This window comes from Lepidochelys kempii, chromosome 4, assembly GCF_965140265.1.
Source record: "Lepidochelys kempii isolate rLepKem1 chromosome 4, rLepKem1.hap2, whole genome shotgun sequence".
Lineage (NCBI taxonomy): Eukaryota > Metazoa > Chordata > Testudines > Cheloniidae > Lepidochelys > Lepidochelys kempii.
Window position 1 is genome coordinate 10,829,459 of NC_133259.1, and position 14,310 is coordinate 10,843,768.

The following is a 14,310-nucleotide window of genomic DNA, read 5'->3' on the forward strand; positions in this document are numbered from 1 at the left end:
CCCCCTGATAATTAATTTTTTTAGAAACATTGCAGGCTTCCACCTTCTGCACTCGAAGTGCCTGATAACTCATCACAGATTATTTCTGACAAGTAGGATGGGTGATCTTTCCTTTTGTTTCCATAGCATTTAATATGCTTACTTAGATAAGGGTCAAATTCAGCTATGGCTTCAAGAATACCTAGATCATTTCCATTCTGAGGAGAGCTGATAGCGTCCTCCCTTCCTCTAAATGCTAAACTGTGTTCAGCAAGAAGCTTAACAACTGTCACAATATGCCATAAAACTTTCTTCCAACCATTTAGCTGTGTCCTTGCCCTGTCCATGTGGTTCTTGCCTTGCGAATGTGCTAGCCAAGCTACCATTGCATCGCAATGTTCCTCACTGTTTTCATGAGAACAAATCCTCTCCAATACTTTTTTCCTATCGATAAAGCCTGGGCTATGACGGCACTAAGATTGCTAGGCAATGAGAAGAGTTTTCACATAAAACAGATTTCCGTTCTTGTGGGTCTAGAATACATCAACCGATGCCTCAGATAACATTCTCTGTTTGGTAGTTTTTGTTTGAAAAGAGGGGTGAGAGATTGTTTCTGATGTTTGTACTGCAGCTCGGAAGCTATAAGTTTGTTGTTACAACTCTGAAAATAGAGTAAACCTTTCTCAATACCCTGAGTATGAAAATCCTCCTCAAAGAAGGCCATTTAGACAGGTCTTGTTTGATGTTAATGGCAACTCTATCCTCTTTCTTACTGTTGTTCTTTCCACCTTCTGTTTGGTCAAGTGGTAGGAAAAGTGGGTCATCCCTTTCTGCATCGCTTTTGCCCTGGATTTCAGGAATGCTTGTCTTGTCTTCTGCCGTCTCCTAAGGGAACAAGTTCATATCCATATCTTCACTTTAATTATTGTTTTCCAAGAAAGATGGTCCGCCATCTTTGGAAGATGATTCTGAAGCAGTACCAGCAGAGAAAGTTAATAAGTGTGGGAAACTGGCTTACAGTTTTCTCTCTTTCTAATGTAGCTTTCCTTTTCGATCCTCTGATTGGAAATTGTCAACCAGATATCTTATTGGAGTGAGGTGAAAACAATACTATTGCAGTGCTGTAATTAGCAGCCAGCAACGAGTAACTAGCATCACCAGTTCGCACCCCCATCACCAGCAACTGAAAGTCTGAAAGAAATTGATTAAACTTCAACTGTGACAGCTTAAGAAGCTGGGACAAAATCAGTGTTGGCAGGGGGCATGAATGATTGTTTTGCTCTTTTCTTTTTAGCGTTAGGAGGAATATAATCAAAATCTCCCTTGTTTATAGTGTATATGTCAAGGATTGGAGGCCCCCCGGGAAAGCAGAGGCTTGGGGTTGCAGCACCCTCAGTTTCACCCCCCTCTTAATCCAGCACTGCTCCTAACTTCTTGGGAAGATATCCCTAAGGGTCATCTGCTAACCTGTGAATTTTATTCCACCCTTTTGCTGAAAAGAAGTGGAAGTTGGCAGGTAAAGACAATCTTTTCTCTGATGTAGGAGTTCCTGTAATATTTGCTGTACATCCTAGTGCATGGGTGACTAAGGAAAATCAGTGAGGAAATATGGCTCAGGTTCAGAGATGATGTGCAAGGCAGTGTGAAGGAGTCTAAGGAGGCCTGATGTTACAAACCCAAACTTCCAGTGAAACCTGTCAAGCTGTCTAGAGTGGCTCATCACCATGTGTGCCAACCTCAGGGCAGAATTTTCAAGAAACAGGGCATGAACCCCAAACTGGTTGTGAGGTCTAGACCTAGATTTCACCAACCACATAACAAGTGTGAATTCCTCAAGCACTGTAACAGCCTTAACGGAATCACAGACACTCCCCTTATGTACTCTGATCCATCTCACCACCCAGGCAAACTTGTCTTTGCGATAGATGGTCCCTTACACCAAAAATCACAACCATAATCAGGTTACTCTGAGTCCCAATGGACCAGTCACTTTCCTCAGGGCAACTGTACCTTAGATCTCTCACCAAAGACCAAGCCTGTAGCCAATACTATAATAAACGAACACAAGGTTTATTAAATAAGAAAATAAATGAGGGTTCCTTACAAGGTTGAAGCAGCTAAACATACACAAATGAGTAGAATCTTAGGTTTCAAAAAGGTAATAGACACTGCTGTAATATGAAAGCTCTATGTGACCTTTAGGGTTAATCCAAGCTAAAAAGCTGGGGACCCCTTGCTTATGCTTAGAAATCTTTCCCCTCAGAGTTCAAGCAGCATAGGGATAAAATTCCTTCTGGTTGGGGATCTTTACCCCCTTCTCAAAGAGCTCCAGCTGTGATAGGATGAGCGTTCGTGCATGTCCCCTCTTCAACAAAGTCCTTTGTCCACTGATGTTCCACAGTGGCTGGTCTGGTGTCTACAGGCCTCCTTTCATTGGGCAGGAGATGACACCTTCTATTGTAAACTAGTATTTCACACTTGGTAATGCTTCTTTCTTGACTGTGGATTCTCCAGTTTTATAGCATATATTTTAATAGTTACAGAGCGAACATTTACATATTACCTTGTAACATGGGATACAGCCGTTATAAGTGAGACTAAAGCATGCAGCAACTTGCCAGCATTCATAAAGTCAAAACACTAAACACATTCTTATGAACTTAACATCTATTTAACAATGCTAACACACAGGTGAGCCAGACTGGTTTCCAGCTTTGCATTTGTCAGTGTTCAGAGAGTCCTAGGGGCCATGGCATAAGTTGGCACTTGGTCTGTGTCACAAAACCAATGCAACTTTTGCCTACCCAAGAAATGATCCACAAGAGAGTACCTTGGTGTGCTGTTTTCCAAATGGTGGGTCGGTTGCAGGAAGGTTGTATACGGGTCACAACCAGGACTCTAAGCAAACATACACTTCTCCCAGCATGATGGGGGGAGGGGCTGGAGAGTAAGCCCACCCCACACACTCATCCCACAATGGCAGGTCCTGTCCCATCAGGGTGGGCCCAGCTCCAGGCTCTGGGCATTGCAGCCTGGTGCACAGGGTTGCAGCACCACTCAGGTTGCCCCAAATGGTGCTGTGACCTTGTGCACCAGGCCACAATGCCGGAGTGGAGAGTAGGCCCAGTTTCACAGGACAGGAGCTATGGCAGTGGGTTGAGCTTGCTCTCCAACGCCCCTTACACGCTCCGCACTGGGCTGGATTAGCACTGGGGTGCTGGGATGCCGCTGCGGGTGGTCATTACCGGGTGGGGTGAGGAGGAGAAGGTGGCAGTGGAGGAGGTAGTTGCAAAAAAAAGACAAAACGCAGTTGGTGGGTCACCCTAGTAAAAACTTTGGACTTAGTGGATCATACCCCTTCATTTCGATTTATACTCACTTAAGCTCCAGTCCCATAAGCCGCTCTGGGCAGGCAAAGCACCGCCTGCACCCTAGAGATTAAAACTTCTCGGGGGAACTATTTTCCATTGGAAAATGCAGTTTTGATGAACTCAGAAGGAGGCATAAGAAAGTGCTGATTTCAATTACATTTTCTATGGAACATTTCTAAGCGATTCTCTTTCACATTCTTGTTTCACGTTGATAATGCCAAATAATTCCTCGGGGGAGGGAAACAAATTTTGAAATGTTGGAATTTCCGTGGAGATGGAAATTCCATTTTCCACTCAGCCCTACCCCCAGCAAGAAGTCAATGGGGCCTGTGCAGTCTACTGCAGGATCCAGGCCTAGGCCTCCTTATCCCCACTTACCAACAACCTGCAGTTTATAGCCCTTTCACCTTGGAATTAGGGCCTGTGTACTGACAGTTGTACCAGGTGTTTCTTTAGCTTATGAAATTCTGATAGTTGTTCCGGAATTTTAAGTTAGCCGTCACTTGTCTGTCTATTGATTTTTATTTCCTCTGTATGGTATGATGGAATGGTATTGCTACGCTGCAGTATGTAAGTATTTGCCTTATTTGTATGAGCTGACCCAAAGCTAGGTACATACATTCTGCTTACAATAGAATAGTCCAAGCTTGCGAAGGAGAGAGGCATTGATGAATTCCTGATACGACTATTTTCCCCTATAAATGAGGCCTGTTTCACTGACCCTCTTCCCCTATAAATCAATCAAGCCCGTTCAAAACACCAAACCTTCAGTTTCCTTTTGAGAAGAGTTTTCTTACCCTTCTACGTATGTTTTCAGCGGCCATGTTTGCCTTGCGGGGGCAAAATGTACACACGTGTGTGGTTTTAGCGTGTTCTGTACTCAAAAAAATGCAGGAAATCTATGTATAATCAGCAGGATGAATGAACTGTATTCTAAGTCCAAGGGCTGCCAAAATAGAAAGCTAAAGGAGGTGTTAAAACAGGGAGGGTGATTTTTAATACCTCATGGAATCGTCCTTCCCCACCAAGAAGAATTTTCTTTAAAAATGAACAGAAAACAAATCCAAGGTGCTCAGAATGTATGAGATTTAGCAGGTCTTTCAATCCTAGTGAATCACTGAAAATTTGAACTGCAGTAGTGGCCTGGCTTGATTCTCCAAAGGAATTTCCAACACTTCCTGAGTGGTCATGTTGTTCACATGACTCCAGCCACACTCCCCCGCCCCCCAAAAAAACCCCCCTTGTGGTGAATTCTTCACTTCAGGAAAACATCAATCGTGCAAGAAAAAGCTTTGTTGCAGACAGGCCGTGATTTTCCTAGCTAACCAGGAAGTAGCTAATGAATATTTTCCCCCACCCCCTTTTCATTTCTGGCATGTCAATGCTGTCGTTCTCTCAAGCAAGTTTTTTTTTCAAAAGCTGGAGGATGACCAACAATAGGGGTTAGACTAGAAACCAACTTTCATCCTGTATTTCCTTCCTTCGGACCATGCGATGCCATCAGCTTTTAAGTAAAATTAACTCCCCGTTGACATAAAACTGAAGACCTATATGGCCCCACGACTCCATGATGTGTAACACAGACCCCTAAAAAAGGATCACCCCCAACCCTCACTTCTCAGACAGCTGAAACCCTTCTGTTAAAGTGCATAAGCTGAGCTCTGCAGCGTGACTGTTTGCCAGTGGAAACAACAGCAGAGTTATTGCTGCTGAGAGCAAGCACCAGCCCACAGGTTCAATGCGGGAACTAATGGTGCCACAATCCCTAAGGCACCTGTGCTGGCAGGGAAACCAGAAATCACCCAGAAGACAAGTTGCTTCCTATGGACATCCTAGCTCGAAGGGCTGGAACCATTCCTAGCAGATCCTCCGTCTTTACGAGGTTAGCAGCATAAGCTCCTTGCCCACTCTACATGGCTGCTGCTTCCTCTCCTAATTCCACTGGGTTCTCTGCAAGAGGACACTGATGGGGACAGATGGTTTACCTGCCTGCGTTTTCACACACACAGTTGCGCAGGCCTAACATATGTAAGCAAAGTGCCACAATCCACATGCACAAATTGTCTGTTGGCATGTGCCCATGGCTGGTTTGGAAGTTCACAAGCTATGGGGGCATATAAATCTTCACCCAGCCAGTTTCTTAGATTGTCCAGGCTTAATTTCAAAAGTCAGGCCTTGTGGGGTTTTATATGCTTTCCTTGTCTCTGTTTTGTCCCCTGCTGCCCCCCCAAAACTGGAATGAGATAGCTTGTATTATTTCAAATGTTTTCATTAGACAAAAAATTTCAATATTGGATTTATATCAGGCAGGAAATGCCAGAATTTTATCTGAGAAAGGGTGGCAGGATCTGGCCCTATATTAAAATGTTACATTGTTTGTTTTATTTAATAATTCCTCCATCGGTGAGTTTTTGTATTATTGATATAAAACCCTTAAAATGCAAGGGTACTGTAGAAATGGCATTGTGTGGTTCTGTGAATCACCTCCACAAATGGGCTCACTTTACAGATGAGAAGATGCCTTTTTGTAATGGCTGTCCCTGCGAACTGAATAGCTAATCTGAAAATCAATCTGGGTTCTTTCCCGTGTTGTTAGATGTTCGGCTGCGCGAGTGTGTTCTTTCTGCGTGCTGCACTGGCTCTGGCCAGATAGCCGGTACAGCAGGCTCCGATTGAACTGCCCAATAAGACCACAAGATTTGGTTTAGTAACGAAGGCGCCCGGCCAGGTTTATTGCCAACAAAGCACGGTGCTAATACCCCGGCTCAATGGCTATGTGTGCCCGTGACAATGGACACAGCTCAGTCAGTGGTGGGACTTTCCACTGCCCCCTAGGCTGGACAAGGACACTTCCTTTGAGATACATCTTTATACATCAATACAAAGAGGTTACGTATTACCCTTGATGTATCAGGGTGCCACCCTCTGACATAATGGGGTGCCACCCATTGCCTTGTACCTGTAGGTTCGATCAAAACATCTTTATTCGTTAGGCTGTCATCCTGACTTTATCCTTAAAGTAGGTCAGCAGGTTCCTGTTCTCTGGGAATGTGTTTATCGGGGTGCTCTGGTACCACCCTTCTGGAATGTGCTTGCATGAGTGCTTTGTGCCTAGCATTTTTTAGGAATATGTGGTTTTTGCAACATCAGCCCCATGCTTGCCAAATTCTGTGAGCAGGGCCTGCCTCTTGCTCACAACTTAACTTTGTTGTATATCGGCAGTTTTAACTACTTTAACCCAGGCCTCAGGCCTCATACCAGGCCTCTAATACATGGGCTTATCTTTCAGGCCCTCTTCCTAGTACATTCCCCCTACTTTTTGTCTTTTTATGGGGAGGATGTTTACCCATTGTCCCAGAAAAGCATAATGCATGGACTGAAGATGACCCAGTGGGCTAAATGCTGTTATGTGGTTACCTTACCTTACCATGTGTGCTCCGTCTGCTCTTATAGTGGGCCTTGGAATGTTAGGCCCGGGACCTTGATTGAGGAATGTACTTTTATGATTAAGCCTTGGGGCACTCCTACATAATTAGTATATGGATAGGGTGCATATATTTGTAGTGTATATGGGTGTATATATATATAAATATATATACACCCATATATATATATACATATAGCATGTATGTGTTCATACGACACCACCTTATATTCAAGCATAACAATCCTTTTTTAATCTGCTGTTGTAGTTTAGCCCTTGTGGTATTGCCGATAGCAACACACTACAATTTCTACAGTCCCCTTGCATTTTAAGGGTTTTATATCAATAATACAAAAACTCACCGATGGAGGAATTATTAAATAAAACAAACAATGTAACATTTTAATATAGGGCCTGCAATTACAATTACCATTTGTATTAGTCGTAGTAGCAGGCTGAGTGTTTTGAAATACTAGGCTAGGGGTTGTGACAATGTGTCCCACAGTGCTATGCCCAGGAGAAGTAAAACAGAAGTTTGGATTGGTGACACTGCCCCTGAGGCCTTTATATATAAATGTTTTGTAATTCGTTATTACACAGGACTGTCCATCCATGTTCTAGGTTACCCTTACTGCTGGTTTTTACCCTCTGATCAGCTTTACTGGGCAGGGAACAGGAACGGCTAGCTTTTTTGTTTCATGGGTTGCATTGCCCCGTGATACACCAGTAGTTGACGTAGATCCAGTTGCTTCTTTTGCATGCTGTCTCCCACATCACCTACTGAATGGACAGTAACCAAGTTTTTGAAATCTTGCTGTGTCAGGGTGCACCCAGACGCTGAACACGATTGTTTTGAATAACACGTGCCTCAGTTAGGATGCTGTGTCGCGAATCCAAAGTACGACTGGCACTACCAGGGAAATTGTTTACTCAATTTGTAGTTGCTGTGTAACTTCAATTTTTTTTTACCAATTTGTTTTTGTCTTGCCGTTATGTTGTTTGCTGCCATTCGTGTGTTGATTTTTACCTGTGTAAAATGGTGGTTAAACAGGCTGACCTGTGGCTAAGCAGTTTAGCAATGTTATGCACATTGTCAACGAGCTACAACAATAATACAGCTGTGTGCATCATCAGCCGTCAGAAAGGTGCTGCAGGCCAAGCTACGTGTTCTCAGTAACATACATGCAGCCCTGCTGCCTGCAGCAAGTTCGCACAGGTGTAACTGAGCGGCACGTCGTAAATAGTGACGATGATGCCAAATGCCAGGCAAATGCCATTCACAGCTGTATTAATAGGATTGTCAGGGGTAAGTCACAGGAGGTGATTGCTCCACAGTATTGGGCACTAGTGAGGCCTTTCTATGCCCAATTTTGGGCACCCCATTTTAAGGAAGATGCAGACATATCAGAGAGAGTCCGGAGGACAGCCACAAAAATGATAAACTGTGACCTATGAGGAAAGGTAGTTAAACTAATTGGACATGTTTAGTCTTGAGAAGAGATGGCTTGGGGCCAGGGGAGGGCGGGGACTTGATAACACTCCTCAAAAATGTAAAAGATTATTACAAAGGGGATGGTGATGGGGAACAATTAATTTCCACTGAGGGTGAGACAAGAAGGAGAAAGCTCAGTTTGCAGCAAGGGAGGTTTAGGTTGGATATCAGGAAATGCTTAAACTATAAGGATAGACAGATAGTTAAGCACTGGAACAGGTTATCAAGGGAGGTTGTGGAATCCCTGTCATTGGAGGTTTTTAAGGACAGGTTAGAGGGTTAGACAAACATCTGACAGGGATGGTCTAGGTATACTTATCCTGCCTCACGGGGGAATGGACAAGCTAGTCTCTTGAGGGCCCTCCCAGCCCTAGATCTCTATGATGCACAAGAAGAACTAGATTCTGCTTCCCTCCCTTTTAGCTGTGTTGCCTCTGCAGGGCTAATATAGTTAAAAACAAACCAAAAAACACTAAAAATGTTTCGGCCTCAGTCCTGCAGCTGGGGAGCTGCTGCTCCCTCACAAATTGTCCGTGAGCCTTTGTCACTAACATCTCGAGATAGGATTCTGAATAAACCCAGAGCACAGATCAGTTGCACAAGAAGCTGTCATTTGTACATCGTCACTTTCCAGACGAGGACCGCAATTAAAAAGTTGCTTTTCGACTGCCCACATGGGTTAGGACTACTATGCCGTGCTTCATGCCTGGCTGACCATTCATGATATCTGAACAGCTGCAGTAATTCCTTAGCTGTTACTGTTTCTGGAATTTCCCCCACAGTCTCCCAGGGTTTAAGGCACGAGGCTGGTGTTTTGGAAACAGAACAGCATGATCTGAAAGACTTTGTAGCCTGCTCAGCATTACAGGGAGGTGCCTCGCAGTCAGTCAGTTCCTTAATCTTGCTGCAATTTAGATCAGTGATAAGGGAGTGGCAAATCGGGATATGGGCTTGTGACAGAGTGCACAGAGAGCAGCTAAATCAGCACTCTGCTCACCGCCTAACCTATTTGGCCTGGGTGCAGGACCTGAATAAGGAGAGGAGTTCCTGGTTACCTGACCAGGTTGGGGCTGGGTGGCTAATTAGCCCATTAATGAGACTGGATAAAAAAGCACTGGAAGACATTGCAAGTGGGGGAAATAAATAGGCTACCAAGGTCTGATAAAGGGAGCTCTCTGTGTGGAGAGTCCTTTCCTACCCCCAGTCCTTGGGAGAAGGGGTATTTAAGCTGAGTGACTCTGTAAATAGCATGGCTGCATGAGTATGTAAAAGGTGGTGAGGTGAAGCACTGTGAATAGACTACATGTGGGTCGCTGCAAAAGGAGGGTCTGTGAATGGTCTGGGTGAGAGCAAAGAAGACGGGAGCAGGGGATGTCCCATAACAGACCTTCATTCCGCAAGTTCTTACTCATGTGAATACACCTTGCATGTGTGAAAGCCCCGGCTGAAATCAATGGGACTATTCACATGAGTAAAGACTGCTTGAGTGAGTAAAGGTGGGGAGGTTGGGAGCCCCAAATAGCCATCCTACATCTGGAGAATGTGGGTAAGTAATCTTCATTCAAATGACACAAGGCAAGAAGGGTATTACATGTCTTTAACAGTGTCTACGTCTATAGATTAGAACATTCGGCACTGTGATCATCACATAACACACTCCTTGTCTCCACCACACGCCACCAATCTTATCGTTGCTATGGCAAGTGTTCCCAGATCCTGGTTCCCAGTCTCATTTTAGACAGGGGCAATATACACTTAGGGCTTGTCTTCACTATGGGCTAAATCAGTGTGGCTGCGATCGATGCAGCGGCATCGATTTAGTGAGTCTGATTAAAACATGCTAAGTTGATGGGAGAGGGTCTCCCATCAACATCATGGTGTAGCCACTGCAGTAAGTCAGTGTAGGTTACATTGACTTCAGTCGCATAGTTTACATAACTGAAGCAATGTAACTTACATCAACTTAGCATAGTAGTGAAGACAAGCCCTTAGAGCATGAATAAAAATTCTGGGATGAAAATTTAGTCAAGGTCCAGGTGCTTCCAGTGTTTTGGTGGGGGGATGGAGGAAATCACATGAAAAGAAATCATGACTCTAATTATTCTTGTATTTGCATAAGTGTTTAGATGGTTTCTTATTCCGTACAGTTAATTTTGTATCCTGAGAGCTTGGTGCAAATGGAGCCAATAGGAGAGGCACTGCAAAGCAGAATATGGCCTGCACTTAGGGCTACTTTCTCTTCTCTTCCCACTTAAAATCTCTGCAGCACTGTGCAGTATTTGAGACGGAGGCTGCCTGGAAGTGGGTGACTGTAGGAAAGAGAAGTAGGGGAAAGGGGCAGCCCAGCCACATCACATTTGCTACAACGTTAAGTCTGACCTCAAATTTGTCCATTAGTAAAAATATCCCTTTGACCCCATCAGATGAGGGTGATATCTGATGAGGATGATATCTGATGGCAGGGATACAACACACTTTGACTTGGCTCAGTAAGACCAAGTATTCCAATCAGCCTCGATTTTCCACTCCATTCAAACTCTGCCTGGATGGAGAATTGGTTATGACTCCGTGGCCCTGGTGCAGATTCAGGCTGTACAGGAGCCGCGCGAACTTTCATCACTGTTATAGTAACAGTGGAGTAGCAAGTGTAGCAGAGCTTTACCTTTTGGTCCCTGTTCCCTGCATGTCCAACCCCTACAACACCCTCAACGTGCCCTGTCTTTCACCTTACCCAGGTGGTAGCTGGTGGTGCAGGAGGAGCTGGAATCACCTCAGCCAGATTTAAGTCAGTGGAGAGTGCCCCAGCGCAGCGTAAATCCTCCACTGGTCATCTACACCGGCTTTAAGGCCTCTCTGCGCCACGTACGTGACATGGAGCTGCATTAGCTGAGAATCAGCCCATTGACTTTAACTTGAGTCGTGAGTGCTCAGCACTTCTGGAAACCAGGCCCAGCATGTCACAGTTTGGGCACCAAGAACAGGACAACCAAAATTAGCAGCATCCAAAACCCTAAGAGACTTGCCCAAGTCCACTTGCCCAAGCCCAGTTCTGTTCTTTAGTGGCCAGGCTCTCAGCAATTAAAGGCTCCATTTATTTTCCAGAGAAATTTGGTTATTTCTTCCCTTTCCTCATTGCAGTAAATTTTTTTATACTTACTCATTTTCTTAGAATGTTCATACTCACCTGGCTCATTGCCATTATTCTGTCAGCTAGGCCAGTGTGGGGCTAGTTGTGAATGATCAGAGATGCTACTCAGGGTGGCTACTGGAGAGCATATAATAAGCTCAGAGTCTATGTAAACAGGAAATAAAGACAGTCTTGCATTCACCCTGACCATGATGTCCTAGTACCCTGTAATTTCTACAGTCAGATATTTGGCATTCAGAGATCTGCGTGTTTTAGCTTTGTTTCTCAGTTTAAATACTTGCTTTTGAAGGCATTTGTCTCCTCAGTCTAGGGTGTGATACTGGTCCCATTGAAGTTAATGTGTTAGGTCAGCATTGAGCACTTTTGACAAAATCTCACCTGACGGGAGTTATGTTATTGACATCAATGGGGATGGGAGCAGATCCTTAACCTAGACTAATTCCAGTGGGTATTAATTTGCATTTGCAATATTAAAAACCCTCCATCTGTAAAGCAACAGAAAACAAAACAACATACAATTAGTAGTTCTCTTTCAGTCTGAGTAAAGGTAACTAGATGTCAGACAAGTTACTCATAAGTGTCTGTCTCATGCCCTTTTGAATTAGGAACTTTATGGAAAGTAAACAGAACTAAGAACAGTACACATCATTTTCTTACATCAGTATTAAAACAGTGGCATATACAAATGGTAAGGGAAGACAGCATAGTTTACAGTAAACTGTGAGATTTGAATCTGGATTCTTCCTGCCCCATCAGATGCCACTTTAATTGCCACTGCAATTAAAAATCCAAGGCTGGCCTGTGCCAGCTGACTTGGGCTCATGGGGCTCAGGTTAAGGGGCTGTTTAATAGCAATGTAGACATTCATGCTCAGGCTGGAAACCGGGCTCTCAGACTTGCAGAGCTCAGGCCCTAATCCAAACATCTACACTGCTGTTAAACAGCCCCTTCGCCTGAGCCCCACAAGCCCAACTCAACTGGCTCGGGCCAGACACAAGTTTGTAATTGCAGTGTAGACGTACCCTTAGGGCATGAAAGAGACTCTGCCATCCCTATCATGCTGTTTGCTGGAATGGCTGCCTTGGTTTTCTGTACCTTAGCTTCGTGAGGATCGATCATTGGCCTATCGCTCAACCCCCAGCCTGGAGGACTGGTGCCCTGCTTTTCATCGGGTCCCTACCACTTTTTTTTATTATTTGTATTACCACAGCACCAGCGTAATAGGTCAGGCTCCCCTCTTGTCCTGAGATCCCACCCAAACAACCTTGGACGTGTTCTGGTTTGTTAACACCTCCATGAGCTGTCGTTACATTGCCTCCACCGAACCACCATCGCGATCCTGTGCAGCAGCTCTACGGTTTTCTCTTGTCCTCCGGGCTCCCTCGAGGAAGGGGGGAAAATCTCATCACCCTGAGATCTTACTTCCTCTGGGCGCTGCTGGCTTCCCCACTGCACTTCCTTCCAGGGCTTTTGAACTACCCTCTCAGCTAATGGGATTATTAGTTCTTTAGCTCATCAGCCCCCTGATTAGGTAATGAGTACTCCACTTCTCCACTAGGCCTTTTCTGGGGGAACTAATTAATGATTACACGATCAGAGTGCTGAGTCAGCTACTGGCTGTCAGCAATCACACCTAGTCATGGACCACAACCCCAGTGTGTGAGGTGCTGTACAAACACAGAACAAAAAGGCAGTCCATGTCCCAAAGGCTTTACCCTTTGACCTGTCCAGCATGGATGGCCCTACTGTGAGTTAAAACTCCAGCCAGCGTAGCTCTCAGGGCCTTTGCTACACACAAGCCTTCCCCCTGTGTCAAGATGCTGTCCCCGGGGAAGGAGGTTATGAGTTACACTAGGTATATAGAGAGTTTGTTAAAGTTAGATCCATAATTTTATTTGAATGAGACCATTTGACCCATCTTTCTTCAAGTTGTTCAGCTGTTAATCTCTTACAGGCATTAAGTCATTCCATTTGACGTCATTCTTTTATTTTGATCAACCACATTTCTACAGGTGATATTTGTTTTTTCATCCATAGTGATATACATTTATTGGCTTCAGTCATGGAACCACTAAAGAGGTATCAGTTCTTTAATTTCACCAAATCAGGACATTTTCCTAACTGCTTAGTAATAAGAGTTTGAGGGATATATCCCTGAACTAACTCTTGTGTCTGTTTTCTAAAATCAGATGAAAACCCTTTCAATTTGGGATGGTCTCAGAAGATACAAAGATGGTTCCCGATAGCCAGGAATCCCCTCTACCACTTTGATGTGAGTTTTGTGTCTGTTTAGTTTTGCAAGACAGTCCTATGAAAATATCCAAGCACTGTTACCCACTGGTATTCTCTCCATGAAGGGGAGTTAGTACCGCTCAGAATGGCTAGAATTATTTTATTATATTGATCTGTACTGTGGTTGCACCTACCATCTATGAGCCCTCATCATGGATCAGAACCCCATTGTACTGAGCGTTGTACAAACACACAGCAAGAAGCCAGTCCCTGAGCCAAAGTGCCGGCATTGTCTCATTCCAGTCATCTGGAGAGATTTGCCTGTTCTTTTCCTCTTCCCAACCTGGCCTCAACGTTGCTCTGCAATTCTGTAGGAGAAAGGATACGTAGGCGCAGACTTCTACTGGTGCCGGTGAGTGCTCGACCCCCTTCTGCCCCCAGCCCTGCCCCCACTCCACCCCTACTGCGCCCCCTCCCACCCCCATTCCAACCCCTTCCCCAAAGTCCCCGCCCCAACTCAGCCCCCTCCCTGCCCCTATTATGAATCCTTCCCCAAATCTCCGCCCCTGCCCCGCCTCTTCCCCTGAGTGCGCCACATTCTCGCTCCTCCCCCTCCCTCCCAGAGCTTGCTACGGCTGTTTGGTGGTGGCAAGCGCTGGGAGGT